Source organism: Tinamus guttatus, unplaced genomic scaffold (assembly GCF_059628265.1).
Source record: "Tinamus guttatus ecotype Peru unplaced genomic scaffold, ASM5962826v1 Tinamus_guttatus_pri_ptg000459l, whole genome shotgun sequence".
NCBI lineage: Eukaryota > Metazoa > Chordata > Aves > Tinamiformes > Tinamidae > Tinamus > Tinamus guttatus.
Genome location: NW_028288993.1, coordinates 2,938,283 through 2,957,754, shown reverse-complemented (window position 1 = coordinate 2,957,754; position 19,472 = coordinate 2,938,283). Strand labels below are relative to the sequence as shown.

The window sequence follows — 19,472 nt, the reverse complement described above, 5'->3', positions numbered from 1 at the left end:
ATGAAGTATTTCTGATGTAAAATGGGTTTCTTTGAATCCAAATTTCTTTTAGGTTTTGGCTCATAACACGAACATGGCCACTTCCCCCATGAAGGCTAACTTTATGTATTTTATTAAAATAATTCCCATTTTTAAAACAAGAAAATAATTTATATTTAGTGTCATGTAGTGCAACCAACAACTTCTGAAATAAAACTGTTTTTAACTAATTCTTCCTCCTTCCCCACCTGTATTTTCTCTTTTAGCTGTTCCAGGTCAGGAGGACAGGCAGCTGAAGGCATTTGCTTGGGGCTGGGACATGCTGGTGAAGTCCCAGGTGCACTCTGGCCTTCATGTATGGCCGAGGGGTATTTAACCTTTTTCTACCATATATTCTGGCAAGAAACTGCATTTTCCAACCTCGCAAGATCTCAAAACAGTAACACAAAAAAAGTTTACCCTACTCAAATCACCCTTAGCAGTGCAACTGCAAGTATCCTGATAACATTTGATCCAAAATATAAGTAATAATAATGATATAGTAATAAGGAATATAGTAGGGACAGTTATATCTGAAATAAATATGCCCACTCTGTTGCCAGGTCTCTTTCTTCCCATTTCTTCTTTGTGAGATTTAAAAGATAGGAGTCTTAAGAATTTAAAGTCATATTTAATGCCTATGTATTTGCTACTAAAGATATATAATCTCAAATTCTTGGCTGGAAAAGATGTGCAGCAGTCTAAACTCTCTCTTTTGCTAGGATCCTCTCAAAAGTGTCTGCGTGATTTCCAGGTGCAGTGAGACGGCGCTCTTGGAGCTGGGATCGGTCCGGAGAGCGGTGTGAGGACCTCGCAGTCTTTCTTCATGCTGCTTTCTTTCCTGCTCCCCATAATTCAGCGCTTTGAGCTCTTCTTATTCTACAGAGAATCACTTCAGCTTTAGAGCAGGTTGGCCAATAAAACATGGCCTAACATGGCAGTAAAAGCAAGTTTAGGACCAGGTTCCGACCATGTTATTTTTTAACCTTGATGCAACCTTAATATCAACATTAAGATATAACGGTATGGCAGAAAATAAAGTTGTGACTTTCTGAGCTTGGGTCACTTTGCTCTAACATAATCTATCCACAGCTGAATTTTAGAGGGTATGGGGTTAAACCAAGATTCTGCAAATAGCAATAATAATAAAAATAATAAACAGGTCAATAAAGATTCAGTGTTTTCCCCCAAGTAATCATTACATTAAACAAATCTGCTTATAGGAAAACTTAGCTGAGGATTATGAACCTTCTAAATTCTATTTACAGTCAGACAAGTTTCTATACAACCATTCTCCACTCCCTTTCGTTCATTCCAAACTGTGCTAGAAAAGGATCAGATTCTGAAAGGAAGAAAATACCTGAAATGGCTGAAGGAGGAACATGGCATATTCAAAATCAGAAATTTCACGAGTGCTTTGCTACTAGCTCTAGAGCGAGGAAGATGGTAAACATATATAAAAATCATACTACCTGCCTCTTCACACAGAAAATATTTAAGGATTTTGCATGGATTAGAACAGATGATCCAGACAAGTCCAGGGGAGGCTGCACTGCCAATACCATGTTTTCATTTTGTGGGTAAAGCAAAGAGATGGGTGAGCAGGACTTGGGATGCAATCCCACCTGCATGGGCTACCTGCTCCTGCAGGACGGACACTACCCTGCTCCTGCGAACGTGATGGTCCCTGAGGTGCCTTCCGGGTTACAGGAAATCCCCCGGATCAGCTATCGCGGACAGACAACATCGCTCCGGCCGCATTCCCGCGGCTGCGGAGCTGCTGGTGCTCGGAACCAGGGGTTGGTCTGTTTTGGGAGATGTGGGCCGAGCGCCCCTCGTCCTGGCCGGCCTAGGCCTTGGTGGGCCTCACGGCTGCACCTCAAGGGCTCCCAGCCCTTGGCTGCTCTGTGTTTGGCAGCAGGGTCTGGCCAAGGGGACAGGGCTGAAGGGAAAGAAAGAGAAATCACCAGCTCGAAGCCCATGACATTTAATAAAACACAATCTGTACTTCATTATGAAAATGCCGCTCCATTTCAGTAATACACTTTTATCGCAGATTTTAATCAAGTATCTCACTGCTCTCAGATGAGAAAGGTGGAGAAAAATCTGTAATGCCTTTTCTAATTGCTTGTTCTCTCTCACTTGTAACTAATTACCCTAGTTACACTGTAAAGGGATTGAGCATTTTTACATTCACTAACCACCAACCATTGTATTAAAAATAAATTAGATAATTAATCTTTAGTTTTAATAATTCATTCCAATAAATATCTTCATTAAAAAAGAAGCTACCATAATATCAAGACACCAACGCTGCAAAACACATGAGAAGATAAAGCACCAGCAAACAATGTGCCACAATCAATGACTTCTAAAATCACACTCTAACTATCACTAGGTTCCCTTCCCACTCCATTGACATAATTAGTTATTAAAATCTCTTTCTAGCATGGGGAGAATGGGATTAGAGGAATTGATAGAGTAGGACCAAGTCTGCACGCTGCACCATCACAAGTGACCACGACAGGGACAGCATTTTTACACAGGCAGCAGGGTGGGAAGCACCACAGCAATCTGATCTACCACTCCTTTCTTTCATGGGCTGCTTTGGCATCATCTTCTAAGTCTGGACTGTGCTCCTCCTGTGCTCCATCACAGCCTCTTGGATCCTTTTCCAAAGCTTCTGAACATGCATCACTATTTGAAAAGCACGCCAGGGTAACCAGTTGTGAGATGGTGCCCTTGGTAAGGTGAAACATGAGTAAATCCATGGAATTCAGTGCACCTGACAGTCCTACAGCGTGCCCAAAGGCAACGTGCTTAGGGGGGGCAGCAGACAGCCCGACACAAAGCTGCTCCTGAAACGCTGTGTGTGCTCCTGAGCAGAGCCCTCGCGGCGGCACAGAAACAGCGGCAACCGAAACAGCTGAATGGGAGGGGAGTAGCAAGGTCTGAAGTGAGACACAAAGGGAAGCAGAGCAGCCGGTGTGGACGGATCATGAGACTACTTCCCAATTCATCTGCAACGCTGCTACAAGCAGCTACTGCAAAATCTTGCCAAGGGCATGGCTGCAAAAACCTGCACCTTTGGCTCTGCTGGCTGCAATGAGCTTCTCTCTATACTTGTGCATTTCTGACATTGCAACAGCTAATGAAGAATTTGACTCACCTGACTTATTTTACAACAGAATCCCAGCAGAATCCTGGAGAATCCCAGCTACAGCCCTCTCCGCACACCCAGCATACTCTCAGTGGACTAACATTTCCCTTGCTCACAGCAGTATATCACAGATGGCATAACTTCAATTAACTTCACACTTACAGCAATGGAAAAGAGCCCAGTGGAAAAGAGCTCACTCGCTCCAAAGTTATATTTGTCTGTCTATATTTGTTTTGTCTGCATTGACTGCAAGCAGCCCCTGTCCTCCAACTGTGTATCTTCCTAGGCAGGAGCTTTGTTCTGGTGCACAGATTAATCTCCATTCGTATGCACAGAGCTGGACTCTGTGCTGTACTTCACATCTCCTGCAATTGCTTTTCTTAACCAAGAGACAAGGGCACGAGCAGAAGGAATCTGAGGATTTTTCTGAAATTCCTCCTTCCTTTACCTTATATACTCATTCACTAAATTGCTACTTGATTTCATTGAGAAATACAGGCTATTCTGACCAACCACACAGTTCTGCCTTTACACAAGCTTCCAGACAGCGAGCAGGAGGTGCCTCTGTTGTTGTGGGGGTGTTTGCCCTGTCCCACAGCGGCATCTGGACACACAAAGTGGCCACGGGAAGCAAGGTCTGGCCGCTCGGAGACGTGACACCAGCACCGCAGCCACACGGCACACGGGGTGCAACGCGGGGCGCTCGCGCTAACGCCTTCCACCAAAACAGGCCCACCACAAGCTGCTCAATATTCTAATGTTTATACTCAATTATTGCTGGAAGTTAATTTAAAACATTATTTCTGTGCTAGTCAGGAGCTCTGAGTTTCCTTATGAACTCCTACTCATTCTTCATTATAATGCAAATTGGTGCATTAATATCACACAGGCCACCATTAATTAAATCAGCTGATACAAATGTGGACAAAGTTAGGGCAGAAACAGTGGCAAAATGCCTAGAAAGTTGTAGGAAACCCTCTTAACTGCTCAGTCACCAGGTCAACACGTCTACTGGGCAGATCTTCAGCCTGCTCAGAATAAATGCTTTAGGTAATAGTAGCTATTGCAGTAAAAATATTACAGCTGAGAGGGGAAACCCATGCATCACTATGCAGACGTGTCACAGGTAACAACTGTGGCTTTTAAAATGTCAGGACTGAAAGTGTAGAATAGTCTATAAATGTCACTCATTACATGCAAACAATGTAAATCATTTATTATGGAAATGTTGCCTGAATTAACTTTGGAAAACTGGAGGCACCTATTTCCTATGAAGCATTAATTTACCGAGGAAGAAATTTCATATTAAATAAAAATAGACCTCCAAAAGTCAAGAGGTAGTATTTCAATTTAATGTAACATGATATAAGTTTAAGCGTAATCCTTCTTACTGAAGAAAACATCACAAATTTTTGTGCACTTGTTAAATCAGTGAGACCCGTAGACATTTTGGCATTTTAATACAGGACTGGGATTTTCTTCTAAAGAAACAGAAGGGTTAGGCTAGAACTGCCATTTCTTGGTAGCACAAACTAAATGACAGTACTCCCAAGCTTTGTTTTCTATCATGTCATATAGATTAGCAGCTGTACACAGCTGGGAGATTTGCAAAATTTACAAAGGAGTCATGAAATCCACATTTAGAAATGTTTAAAGTTAACATGTAATAATCTTCCCATGAAGATTCTGCTGAAGACAGACAGTGCTACCATCCAAGTACTTCTGATTACGAACAGACATATCCAGGAAATGAAAAATAAGTAGGCAACATGCAGAATCCAGTAATAACCATGTATTGTACATATGTCTGAGGCATACCAAGTGCATTATATAATAAACAAAATTTTGTGTCAGCAACATGGTTTCTCAAGAATTTATTTAGCAAAAAACTGTAGCTTAATATCTTTTATATAGAAAAAATGTAACCTAATACGCATAATAATTCATCAAACTGAATTAAACCAAAATGCAACATTTGATCACCTTTTATGCAAATTTTGAAAAGGAATTTTATTATCTAATGTTCTAATATGGCATTTCATTTAATTTAGCTGATGAATTTCAGGAGGTAACTAAAGTCTTACGTGTGTATGTACAAGATCAATTTATGCATTTTTAAATGGAGAGTAGAAGCGACCTTTCAGAAAATTCCTAAATAAATTTTATCTTAAGGGAAAGGAAAATAAGGGAAAAGAGCAGATGTTAAAGGCTCGCTTTGGTGGCAGGGCAGCCACAGCAGCAGGCTCCATTCTCCAGGGGGGAAATTGCTCTCAGCAAAAGCCAGACGACTTCTGTGATTATTTCCATGACTCTTTAGCCTGGATAAAAATGGCAAAATTAGGCCTGTAACTGCTACTTAATAACATCAGAACGACACTGAAGATCTTGCCTGAACATCAATAGGTTCTTAACAGGCTGTTGTATGTTGCTCCTGGAAGTCGTGCGTGGGAGCAATGACCCAAAGATCGAACCTGTCCATGTTCCTCTCTCCGGAGCTCCGGGGGGCCGTGGGCAGGTTGGGGGTTGCCCTGCCAGGCTCACAGAGCTCAGGTGGCATCGAAGGCACCGGCACCCGCAGCGCCCGGGGCTCCAGGGGCAGCTCCGCGACTCGCGCTGGCTCCCACGAGGGCGACCGGGGACCCAGCTCTGCCTTCCTGCTTCGGCAGAGCAAAACAAAGCCAGATTATTCTTTTTTTTAATCTGGGTGGAATCACCCATCTGTCAATATATTTTTCTTTAAATGAACACAATCACCATGTACATATTTTAATAACTAACAACTCCCAAACAAATATTTAGACTTTGCCTCTTTCACATCCCCTCACTAAAGCATGCCAAACTCAAGGCAGGATTTATCACTAACAGTCAATTGGTGAGATTAATTTACCGTTAGGTAAAACCTAATTTAATTTCTTTTCTAACAGCTCATATTTTTTTGTTTTATGTAGCATTACATTGCACACACCAGCTTGTTCAGCTGCAAGTGCAGGCTTAGCATTAAACTAATAAGCTTTCAGGGTAATAATTATTTTGGATTTGAAAAAAAAAAGGAAAAAAACTATTTTCTAAATAAAACAGCAGGTTGTAGTTACTTGTACAGGTAATACACCTTCCTGTTAATAAATAACTTACTACAGAAAAGATTTTTTATAATCAAATTCAACTTTAGAGTTTAGAGTGATACAAATACCATTAAAACAGTTTAAAAAACAACAATTAAAGTGGCTCAGTGCAGTCATCCCCTACCATAAAGTCAAGAAAAGCCAAGTGATCTTTGCTTAATGGCGGCATTCAGACACTTGACTGAAGAAGAAAAAATGCAAGACACTCCAGCTGTGAATTTAGCCAAAGGTTTGTATTTAAATTTCTGGAGGCCACCTATTCAATTCTCTGTCATATTTAATTGAAAAGTAGATGAAAAGAACTCAGAAGGTAAGTCTTCCCATTTGGCCCCTATTTGAAAATGGTTTTGATGAAGAGAGGAAAGGTCTTGCTTAAAGGAAAAGTGAAGTTTAATATGAGTATGTCATGGCTACCCTACCAGGTTTTTAAACTAATTTACTGCATAGTTAAATGATAAGAAGTGTCTTTAAATACCTCCCTCAGCACAGACTTTCCAAGGCAACCTGGATTATTCAGGCATAGACTCTAAAAGGATCTTTGTTGACTATTTAGCTTCACAAAAGAACACTGCGATTTCCAATTAATACCTTAGTGTATTCATCCAACATAGATTAGCTACTCTAAGCGGGCACACTGCTGTAACGATGTCATTACGATGACAATAAGCAGAAGGGCTCTGCGGCCGCCGCTGTCAGCTGTCCCCGTGTTCATGGGGCCTCCTTGGAGAACGCTGACGATGCCGCCTGCCGGGGCCAACAGCTCCCGGCTTCGCGATGGGCTGGGAACACAGCACAGCCACCAGGGATTTTGTCAAGATAGATAATTCCTTACCTGGATTATGTACTTGGAAGGAAAAAATCCAGCTCTTTCTGAGCATGCTCACTGCACCCAAATAGAAGGCAAAAAGCATCTTGAAAAGAACCTTAACAGCAGTATGTCGTGAAGAAAATTAGGACAACCTGCCTTGAATTAAGTAGTATTTTCTCTGTGAATTAGCATTTGTGCTGAATACTCTTACCAGTCTATACTGTCATTTAGAACACAGTTATTGTAATTGCTATTATAATAGTACCTCACCTCTGCAATTGCCATAAGACCTCTTAAGAGCTAGATCACCATTATATTCTTAAAAGGTTAAAGGAAAGGAATGTAAAATACAAGTAGGGTCTGAGAAATCAAACAGAGAATGACAGCTTGCAGAAGGTCAGAGCCACGAGCAGGAGACCGATCGTCTGAATCACAAGCCAAGCCTCGACACACGAGCGATGCCGCCCTCTCAGAAAAGGACAACTCTGTGGGGCCTTGGCCTCATCTCCCATTCGTACAGTTCATACACATAAAGAAGCATTTTTGAGTAAGAGCACAGAAAAAAATGCTTGAAACATCTGCAGCCGCAGAGCAAAGCCGCAGCGCACGCAGCATTGGCCCAGAGGTTGGGACACGGTGCATGCTCCAGAACCCAGGCGAGGGGATGCACGTGGATGAAGAGCTAACCCAAAGGAGCATCCCCACGCACGGGGAGCAGAACTGTCACATGCTGGCTTCCAAAGGACAAATTCACACCAACAAACTACATACAAATAATCAGGATATTAAAAGGTATGAGCAACCCCATGATGGCACTTTCAGATGTTCTGTCATCTTTTTTTAATAGAAGTATTGACGTATATGTTTCCATTTTTCTCTGTTGAAAAGTAATTTAATAAGTTCTGTTTATTAATGATGAAGGGAGAAGTTCAAAAGAAGTGAGGGAAAGAAACAAAAGAAAAAAGAAAACAAAAAGCCAAATCTCTACCATAAGCTTCTCATGCACATAGAACAGTGCTAACATTAGCACAGATTAAGCTCACTAATATCACCAATATAAATTGTTTTACATAATGAGGTGAAAATTAAAGGCAAAGTAACATAGTAATCTAAATAAAAAACAATTGCTAGAGAAATACATAAATAGCATCCAAACAATCTGCACGGTGAATGCTAAAGAGATGGCTATGATGAATACCAAACGCAAAAAGAAATCAATCACATACAATTGCTATAGATGAGAGCTCATCAACCCTTCCTGGCACACCCAGAGTTCACACAAAGCAAAGAGAGCTTAGTGAAGAAGAACACATTAAAAGTATTTGTATTCCAAGTCCCAGAACTCTTATAAGCATTATGCTTCATTTTAATACACCCACACTGCTGGGCAGTCATATTACTGAGGCTATTTAAAGATATGCAAATATATTCAAGCACTTGGCTTCAGTTTCTTCAATTTCTAGGATAAACAAGAGCAATTAAAATGTGCAATATTAACTTCCACAAAAGAAGATTATGTAAGCATCTACGATCTTACTTTAATTGAAACATTCTAAATACATATATTTTAGGCGATCCCGTTAGAGCAGGGGGGTTGGACTAGATGATCTCTAGAGGTCTCTCCCAACTGCTACAATTCTGTGATTCTATGAAATATTTGGGACGATGGAATAACTAAGCAGGAAAATATGCTGCGGTTCTGAGAGAGTAACACAAGCAAGCATTAAAAAAAAAAGAAAGAAGTGGTTGTATTACAATACTTCCTTGTTTTTAAACAACACAGACTCAGATACTGAAAAACAGGCAATTAAACTGATTAATCTAGTTCAGTGATAGCTTGAGCTCAGTCCTAAATACTGCATTTTGCTAATACCGGAGGCACAAACAAGAGATAAATATTTCTATGAAAGGCCACCTACCCACTAAATACCAAGCTGAGAGCACTGAGGAATACAGCACATACCAGAACCCTAACAGTGAAACATGCTGACACCAAATAAACTTGTGAGTGGAAAGAACATGGAAAAATAGGCAAGGAAAGGACCTGGAGAGAGCCGCATTTCCACTCTGCAACAGCAGCTGTGGTGCCAAGCGTAAACAGGCAAAATGAGCATCTGCCAAAGTACATGGAACTAAAATCAAAAAAGTGTCAATAAAGGCCCCAATTGTTGTATTTAAAAATTTCTATACGTGTCAGCATACCATTGATATACCTGCTGCATCACTTGTCAGTGCCATATATACCTTTTAGTTTTTTTCCCCAAACAAAGTGAAATAAAATAAGGGGTCAGAAAAACTCACAATGACATTAAGATATGCTTGAAGCTATGGACACACCATGCTGCATTCTTGGTCTCTCTGCTCTCAGATACAGGTGAAATACTGAGGCTTGAAATAGCCTTTTTGGGAGAGCGCATTGTACATTACAGTTCCAATTCAGTCCTCACTCAAGGAATGGAGACAGCAGAACGGAGGGTGACAGGACATGAGTGTCCACAACGTGGAAGCAGAGCTGGCAGATCGGGGTTTAGCTCTGCCAGCCTCGACAGTGTCCTTAGGACAGGCATCAAGTGTGATCAAACTGAGGAATAGGTCTAACCGTCAAAAATACAGAGGCTGTAACTCTACCACGCAAGTCTGGTTTGCATCTTAAATATTGATAACTTTTAGATTTAAGAGACAGCATGCAGCTGCACCTCTGTTCCTTTAATCTGAACAAGTGAACAAGTGTGTTTTAATGTGAGCCGTGAAGCAACTGCAAGTTCAGGGCAGAGCCACGGCAAGGCCGCAGTGCTGGTTCCCTCCTCTCCTGTCACATCACTCCTCCTGAATGGTTCAGGGATGTCTCTGGTTTCTGCAGCACTGGAAATGCTGGGAAGGATTCATGAGGCCAAAGAACTGGATTTGAAATATCTAAACTTTCTAAGATATTGAGTAGAAAGAGAAAATATTTTTCATGAATATCTTGGAAGTCAGTGGGATATTTTGATTTTGATTTCCAGTCACAGCGGTGACACAGGCTGGAGGTGTTTCTCAAATTTAAAGCCATATAGAAATCAAATGGCTCCTTATGAATACAGTATCAGATATAATGACACTCTTTTAGCCTTGCAAAATTGCACAAGATCTATTTGTCTGCAACTTCCTAGAATGACTGGTTGTAACAAAAAAAATAGATAACACTTTACCCTGCTATCAAAAAAAGTAATCACCCATGAGCTGAAAGAATTTTGCAAAGCTGCTATATCCTTGCTGCCCATATAATGTCAATAGATCTTTCCTATACAACCAAACATGCTCCTAGTTCTATCAGTCCACCCTATCAGTCTCCTGTTCCTGACACTTTTCCATGTGTTCAGAGGTCATCCAGACACTGGGGAAGAAAACATCCCTTCCACTGAAACTCCGCTCTCAGCATCCTCTCCTTGGTGGTCCCCGCGGGGCTTTGGTGACTGTGCGAGTTGTGGTAAAGCTCAGGACAGGTTCCTGTAATGGCACAGCCTCATGGGCACGAGAGCAGCGGCCTCTCGCCAACCGCAGCGCTCCGTGCAGGCGACGGAAGCGTGCTGGGCTACGAGCCACGGAGACTCTGCCGCAGCTCTTAATTGAAAGAAATCACCAAGAGCACGAAGGCTTAAATCAATATGAATAAAAACTCACATTTCACGGGATCAAAAATCTAAGGCTAAGGCCACAATGAATCTTATCCTAATATTGCTCTACCATGTTCACTGTCTTTAGGACCTGCTAATAGTAATAATCTTGCTGGTTGAAGGCCCCATCTGACAATCGTTTCATGAAACATTGTTTAAGAATAAGAACTGAGCTTTCATTAAGTTATCTGAGATACATGATTGAGGGACATATTTTAATTGTACGTATGTCAATCACAAATCCCATCCAATTGTCATGGAAACACGTAGTCATTCCAATCAAGAGTCAAATGATTAACTTGGCTGCTGGAACAAAAGTTTTATAGGAGCAATTTACTGAAACTGTCTGGTTTGCATATATCAAGCTGAATGGAATCAAAGTAATGGCAATGCTGCTGGACACAGTGCTCTGCCAAGACTTTAAATGGATTTAATACTTAAATTTCCTATAGAGGACATGCATTATTCTGATCGCATTTAATCTCGCTGGATATTAGAGGGTATATTTGGATTCTATAAAACTCCCAGGTCTTTGTCTTTCTCTTCCAAGAACAAAGTCTGCCCTCAAACCTGATGTGTTCTCTAGGTAATGGAGAACTTGAGACATAATCAAGGCATATAAGACTTGATATATTACTTCTATAAGGATCAGTGATACTTATTTGTAAAAGCAATTAATGTGATATCCTTAAATCTTTGACAACTGATTTACAAAGCGGTCACATTAGTTGATTTCCTGAGCTGGAAAATCAATCGTGACTCAACTAATGTGACTGTTTTGTTAAGACTAATCAACTCCTCTAAGGTAAGACAGAAAGCCAAGGAACCTAAAGACTCATATGATTCCAGCAAGCTTCCTCATATACGTTATTTTATGGTCGTACTTCCTCCTTTCCTTTTATGTAGGTCTTTCAGTTCTTAAAATTACTGTCCTGAACTCCAGCCATTCGCCTCCTCCTTACAAACGGGTGAGTACGGGATACGTCTCTCCTTTTGCTACCCATGTTTTCCTTGGGCTATGCTTTTGGCTTTTTCATTAATATCATGAATAAATTCCTGTAAGACCCCATACTAGTTCGGAACCAACAAGAACACACTAGTGTTGACCGCGCGGTGCGTCCGGCGAGGCCGGCACCATCCTTGTTCCATACGGGCTGCCCAGAGCCTGGGCACGCGTCCGCGGTCGTTACAACGCAACACGGACCGCGCGGCACCGGCGAATCCTGAACAAATGGGTGAGCCCCTGAAAAACGGCATCTGTCTGCCAGCAAAAGCCAAACCTTTTAACACGCTGCAGCTATTGATGCTTTTCAAAGTAATTCGAAATACAAATGTCCAAAAGGAGAATGCTTTAAAATCTGTAATGACATGATCGTGCAAAAAGAGATTATTCAGACTGATTCTGAGTGCGAGCTCAGTTTCAGGAGCTGGCTGCTGTAATGAGTAAATACATTTTTACATTTAATTATATACATGTACATAATCTGGATACCACAAACAAAGAATTTTTGGATTTCTCTGTAAATCTTCATTTCTTGACTATCCTTAAGTCCTTGCTTGTGGAAGACTCAATTTAGGTCAAATGTGAAGAGAGCAGGTAAACTGATCTTGCTGCATTCCACCCTATTTGGAAAGAAAATGAATTTACTGAGTTGTTGGGCACAGCCCCCTGCACAACCTGCACGTCAGCCCTCAGCAACACAGACTCCAAAGAAAGACTTAAATCCCAGAAAAAACTATAAATCCTGCCTAATGTTGCAAAACCAGGTATGCTGAATATAGGAAAAGCAGAATAAACTTTCCAATTCCGTTCATCACTAAGAACTTAATGAAATTCAACTATTAACATTATAATACAAATATTTTACATTTATAGAGCTTTTCCAATCAGGAACTTTTAAGATGTTTTATAAAGGGAATTTATCATCAGAAGTTGCTATAGGATACACAATCTAAAGGGCCCAGGGTAAAATCTCAGCAAAACCTGAGATTAGCAATGATTTTTGACTTCCATACCCATGTTCCTATTCTTTGATCATCATGCTGACTCCTAAGAATGCCTTAAAGAAAAAAAACGAAAATTTTCCATTAAAATTCCAACCTGGGGATAATAGATATTTTCACATGCATTTATGATTTCCTGCACACACAAATGGGTGAGTGCAAACATCTCTGAAGTCATTTTCAGAGCCTCTTTGAAAATGCAGCCACTGTAGTCCTGGTTAACTGGAGTTTTGATGCCCAGGAGTTCCAGCAGGTTGGGGCAGTCGCAGGCACCGCCTGAGCAATGAAAGCGAATAGGGTGATGCTGCCTTCTTCTCTTTCCAGAGCCTTTGCTAGACAAACACACAGGCTGATAAACTTTAATGAGTATGTTTCAAATTACAGTGTTTCTGCTGAAATCTTAAGGTATTTTAGGAGAGGAACACATCGATTTTTCATGCACTTTCTGCAGATCTTGCAATTTAGTTGCTTTGCTTAAATGAATATAATATTCTTTCTCATTTAACTTCACAGTTTTCAAACAGAAAGGAGTAAAATCACATCATCTGATTCTGTTATAAAATTGCACCTTTAAAATTGTCTGTTAAAAGATAGACTTTAGAAACTATATTGGCTGAATCTGGAAACCTGAGAATAGAAGAAACTCATGAACATTTTATTTGCTGGAAAAATGTAAAACAGCAACATAAGAAGATCAAATACTTTATCCAGTAGAGGAACAGACTTGGTTTGAGCAGAGGGGAAGGAGGAATTTAGGGCGGTTTCTGGTCTGAAATTTGACAATTAGGAAGAGCAAGAGTGCAGTTTTTTTCTCATTGGTTTTCTGTTGCAGAATTGGTAAAGTCCAAAGTCTTCGGATTTATCCTTCCCGCACAAAAACATTGAGCCTAGAGGGACTTTTTGTTCTATTTTTAAGGTCATCTTCTCAGTATTGAGCCATAAACTCGTAGGACAACCTGAGAAGCAAAGAGCTTGCAAAGAGAAACTTATGCCTGATTTTGGAATATAATATATACTTTCAGTAAATTAAACAGGAACAGGCCATATATAATAGGCCTGCATTATAATATATTGTATAAAAGGTAAAAGAATAAATAAAAATAAAAGGTAGTTTCAAATTACAAGCTAAGAGAGCTCTATTCTTTGTGGTATTTTGCAGTTCAAACGAGTCTTCCAAAGCTGCCTGTTTTAGCTGCACTGACTTTTGTCAACTTGCTCTGGAAGTTCTCCAGGACAAAAAAAGAAATTGGGTACACTGCAATCTTCAGCATCACCTGGAAATTTCATAAGGTAATAGAAACATAGAGCTCTAAACATATCCTGGATTCGTGCACAGCTCGCAATGGAAGAAACCAATCTAAGGCACTGTCTCTATCATGAGTTTAATGACTCCTCCTGCTTCTATAAATACAGAACCAGCAAGTTTAATTAAGATAGCACTGAGAGATTAAGTTTGGATCTTAACTCCTATCTGTCCTTCACAGAGCTTCGAAATCTTGAACAGTAGATTATATAAAACCTACTCTCTAAAACGTACATGCAATACTGCTCTGTGACTGGGCACCAGAGGTGCTACTGGCAGTGATGGAGAGGGCAGGCATACAGCTCAGCTGGCAACACCTGCTGCAACCACTTATTTTCACATGTTGAATCACCTGTTTTTCCAACATATGCAATATATATTAATGACTGACAGTGTCCAAGATAGAGTGGTCCAAGCTCGGTAATATTTGCAAGGCAAAAACTTCTCCATTTTCGCTCCTTGATTAAAAGAGAGTTTTCTAAGTGTTTATTTTAACCATCTCTAAAATTGCTATTGTTTGGCTATTTAATGCAACAGTCCCTGGAAAGTCTTGCTTGACAGTGCTTTGAAGATATAAAATACCATGTAATATTTAATCATTAGAAACAGTTAGTAGTGAAAAAGCTACTGCTATAGAAACAGGCACTGAATGCCTAAAGCAGAATTCAACTCGTTTGGACTGTTTACTAGAGAGATTTAATTGACAGACCAGCGGGTTATTTTGCTGAACTTGCTGCCTGTACTCGGGTTCTGCTAACGGATGAATCAGTGATGCTCAAATCTTGTTACCTGCCTCTGTGGCTTCAAACCATCTGACTGTGCAAATTATCATTTTATCCCTTTATAACTTGGTAGTCCAGCTGTGTTATGAATAATATCGTCATAGGGAGATATTATCTCCTCTTTGAGCAATTCAGTACAGCTTGTAATTAAAAATTATTTATCAATATCTCCGTATCTGTCAAGCATTAACCCCACACAACATAAATGGAATGAGCTGCTGGGAACCCAGGTAGGACAGAGGGTGACGATGACAAACTCTTGCAGCTCATCTTGAGGTTTCCCTTTCATGGGGTCACTTCATACTTACACAAGCTGCCCTAAGGGATGTCCACCCTTAAGAGCAGATCAGCGACCTCCGAAACGCTCCAGTCAAGCTTGGCCCTGGGCTAATGCCCAAGGTGCTGCAGCTCTGGTGTCACCCGGTGCGGGGCAAGGGCCAGGACCCGAGGCACAGGTCGCCACTCTGGGGGACAGCTGCCCTCTCCTGGCAGACCCAAGCAATAGTCCAAGGATTGGATAAAGTCCAAGTTAAACAGATCCAAGGCTGGGGCCTCCTTGGGTGAAGGAAAAAAGCCCACCAAACCCTCCATCTAGGAATAACGCATACTAACACAGCATGTTTATTGCTGCTTTTCTGTTAAACACTGATGTATGACTAACTGCTGCTGATATTCTGACAAACCCAGCACATACATCAAGCAACCCATCATTTTTCTCAAAGACCAGGGTTTCTGGAGCACATAAAATCCTAGCACAGCTGGGAGACATGGCTTTTGCTGAAGACGAGTTCATTGAAGGACTTGGGACAAAAAAAAAAAAAAAAAAAAAAAATTGAAGTCAAGGCAAGGTTAACTAAAAATGGCTTTTTCCCCATGTTTTTCGTGTATCTCACTTGCCAAAGAAACAAAGCAATATTTTCTATTATTTAATTCAGTATCCATTCAGCTACACTCAGTGACTCTCCATAAAACGCAAGCTACTCTCTTTTCTCTGTAAAATCCTGCCACTCATGAGCAGAGAGGAAAGCAAAAGCAGGTTAGGACAGCAGAGCCGCAGTTTGATATTAAACATTTTGCAAGTTGATAGATTAGTGTCTTGAACCCGGTTCCAATCAGCAGCCTGGTAAATCTGAGTGGAGCTGCTTTGATTCTGCCATCCTTTAAGGGATGGCTTGGAGAGCGTCAGCAGAATTTGTACTCTGCCTTTTAACCTCCTAATTACAGCAGGGTTAGAATAATTGCCTCAATAATTTTTATGTAATTTTATTGATCTTAGCAGTTTTCATGCTATCACTACTTCCTTCAGTATCCAGGGAAGTGATTTTTCCAACAGAATTTTTACAGAACAGTGAACAGAGCAATTTAAGAAAAAATCAAAAAAGAAAGTTTTGAATTCATTAAAGAAAATACATTTGATGCATGAAACCTGTGGCCTAGGTACCTCATCAAAACTGGCCTAACTTGAATTCTAAATATTAAAAAGTAGTTTTTGACTATGGAAGAAAAATAGACAAACCCTACGTAAGAAAGAAATGAGACCGTTAGGTCAGTGCTACCTGATCGATCTTAAGCATCCCTTGCTTAAGGGCAAAGAGATGAAAACTGGAAATGTAAGGGCTTGTGGAAATACTGGGCTTGGAGACAACAGCACGAAGACACCTCATAGAGGAAAAAGGGAATGAAAAGCCTCAGATAAAGGGCAGTGGCTTTTATGTTTCCATTCGATGATACTGTTGGATCAAATGCATTTCTGCACCCAAAATAGGGCAAGTGGAGTTTAATAATAATGAAGCCTTGGGACCTAGAGCTGCCCTGACGTTTGAATTGGGAGCGAGACTCCAGTAGAACCACCTCCGAGTGGACTAACCAGGAAGGACAGCTTTGTGGTTGGTAAGATTCCTCTGAAGATTAACACGGAGATATTGAGCAAAGATCTTTAAAGATCTCCGTAAGTGAAAAGTATGGACAAAAGAGGAAATATGATGCCAGACATAGCAGGAAAAGGTATCCATTTCTCTATGGGCTGGACCTCTCTGCAGTGTTTTAAGACTAACTTCCACTTTCAGATGTGGAAACTGTAAGCAAGAATGATTTTTACCATATCACAATTCCTTAATAATTCCTATAGAATTCCAAATCTCATATAGCTGATCTTACTTCCCCTTTCCTGCCTCCTTTCTGCGTTTCCCCAAGGTCACTTCTCATGTCAGTATACTCCCCATAGGGAATCACAACAAGCAAACCTCAACAGGGGATGAATCCGTCCCCGCCGAGGGCCGCGTTGCTCCGAGATCACTAGGACAAGGACAGGCAGGCGGGGGATGCCGGAATGCTGCTCACTTAACGGCAGTGCTTGTAGTTTGGCAACAGATGGTCAAATATCCTTCCAGGGTGCTGTTGCTGTTTCCCACCAGCACATCCTGCCCGCGTCCCTTTGGCTCTGTGCTTCTAATTGCAGACCAGAGCTCACCCTTCTGGCAGGATGAGCGTCCCTTTGGATTCTAGCGTGGAGGACAGTCCGTTTCAACGCCGTTTTAAGGGTCTGGGTCACCCGAAGTAAAGGAGGGTTGCAATCCTCACCCCCAGATTACATCCTAACGGAAAAATTAAAAGGGCAAAATGTTCCTCACTCATCTGTTCCTCACTGGGGCAGAGCTCCACAGCCTGAGTGCTCAGAGCCGGCAGCTTGGCACGTTCCAACCTGAAACAAGCCAGGTATCAATTGCTTTGATCCATAGCCCCAGGAGAGCAAGTCAATGACAGAAGCCTCAGATTAAATTAATTTCCCATTCAGGGCTGTCTATAAAACATGCCTAACATGAAAAAAATATATAAATATATAAAAGAGTATGCAGTAGATTGTGCCTTTGCTTCTACTGGGTAACACAGAATAAAATTCCATGTTCATAATGGTTGCAGATCCAGAATCTCCCTTGCTGCATCCAGGCTTTAAATCTAGAATTCTTCCCACATATCAAACATGTCAGGCACGGAGAACTACTGACTTAGCACAACGCAATACCCAGCACCCAGGCTGCACCCGATTCATGAAGTCTTTATAACTGCACTGAGCAACTAGCCCTGGCATCTGTTTGGGAGGTACAGCATGAGCCAAGTTCATCAGCTCAAACTATGCTTATAAATAGATTCTACAGATACGTTTTGTAGTAGATGGGAAATAAAATATTGAAGAACTTTGCATCTTTTAGGTAATGCACATATATAAATACAGAACATCCACATAACAGATGCAGTCTGGTATATTTTAAACTACATACTAGAAATCAGTTTGTATTTTGTGCTGTTATCAAGCTGGCCATTAGATTTAGCTGCCGGTTAACAAGCAGTGCCCGTCTTTCATTTCTGTGCTAAACTAGAAGTTTATGTGCCAAACAGAAAGCAAACTGTTATGAACCACGGCCAGACACCGCGCAGCGCAGAGCAACCTTCCCATCACAGACCTGCTTTTGGGATGGCCATTCCTGCCGCAGGCAGCCAGCTCTCTGCCACTTAGGCAGCTCTCTACATCATAGCAATAAATCTGCTTCCCAAAACCAAATTGTCTCATATATACCAGTCATTCAATATTGTAATTATATTTCTGTGGCTTAGGTTGTGGCAACATGGAATGAAGTATGCAGGAAGAGAAGGCTATTAGCCTTAGGTAAAGCTCCCTTTGACACTGAAATCTTTTTGTTATCAATAATGGAGCTAGAAGTGAAGGATGGCTACTGATGAATTAGTCATAGAATAAAAACTTAATCATTTGCTGATGTCATTTACTCTGTCAGTCCCAAATGATTCAGAAGCTTCTATTTTAGTTCTTCACACAAGCACTTCCCTACTGTGAACAACTCAACAACGAATTTTCAGCAGATCCAGTTTTCTCTCTCAGGCAGCAAAGTCCAGTGGCCATTTGAGCTTTAGAGCAAAAAAACAGAGCTCAGTTTCTGGACAAAAAGAATCACCATCTATTTATGGTTTATAATTTCTCTCCACAGATAATAAATCAGAATATACATCTCAAAGCAGCAACTAAAGTCTGATTACAGAGATAACCTGAATATTAACAGCTTACACATTCAATGGCGTTCTGTTCTAAACACTGTCTACACAAGGCTAAATGAAGTATATCCAAAGGATAGATGTCATTTAGATTCCTTTGCTTCTCTTCATAAGTGTATTGAGAACTGCGGTCAAAATAATATGTACTAAAAATAAACAAAGCAGAAAAAAAAGGGCAGTTTTTGTAGTGATACAGAATGTAATCAGTCAGCTCACATTCTTCAGGCCATAATCTATGGTTCAGACACCCTAGATCTGCAGTGCCCCTAAAATACATCACTATGAGTATGTGTTAGAAACATTCATATTCTTGGCTCCTTACTTTCCTATAAAACAGGAGAGCAGAATGACTCTCCTGAGAGTCATAAATGGATTTTGATTTCACTCAGGAAAATGTACATCTTTGTGAAAGTTCTCCTGCCTCAACCTGTTCTTTGCTGCTGCAACATAACAATTTGATTCACAGCTTTGTGCATAAAGTGTACTCCATTAAAAAAAAAGGAAGAAAAAAGAAAAAAAGATTTTCTAAAAACTATTTGCAGCTTTAAGCAAGTTAG

General features: G+C 40.8%; 1 protein-coding gene across 2 annotated transcripts in view; it reads right to left on the bottom strand.

Moving 5' to 3' along the window:
- ARVCF (ARVCF delta catenin family member) overlaps positions 1–19,472 on the bottom strand; it is a 219,760-nt gene that overhangs the window by 154,482 nt on the left and 45,806 nt on the right. The window lies entirely within an intron of this gene.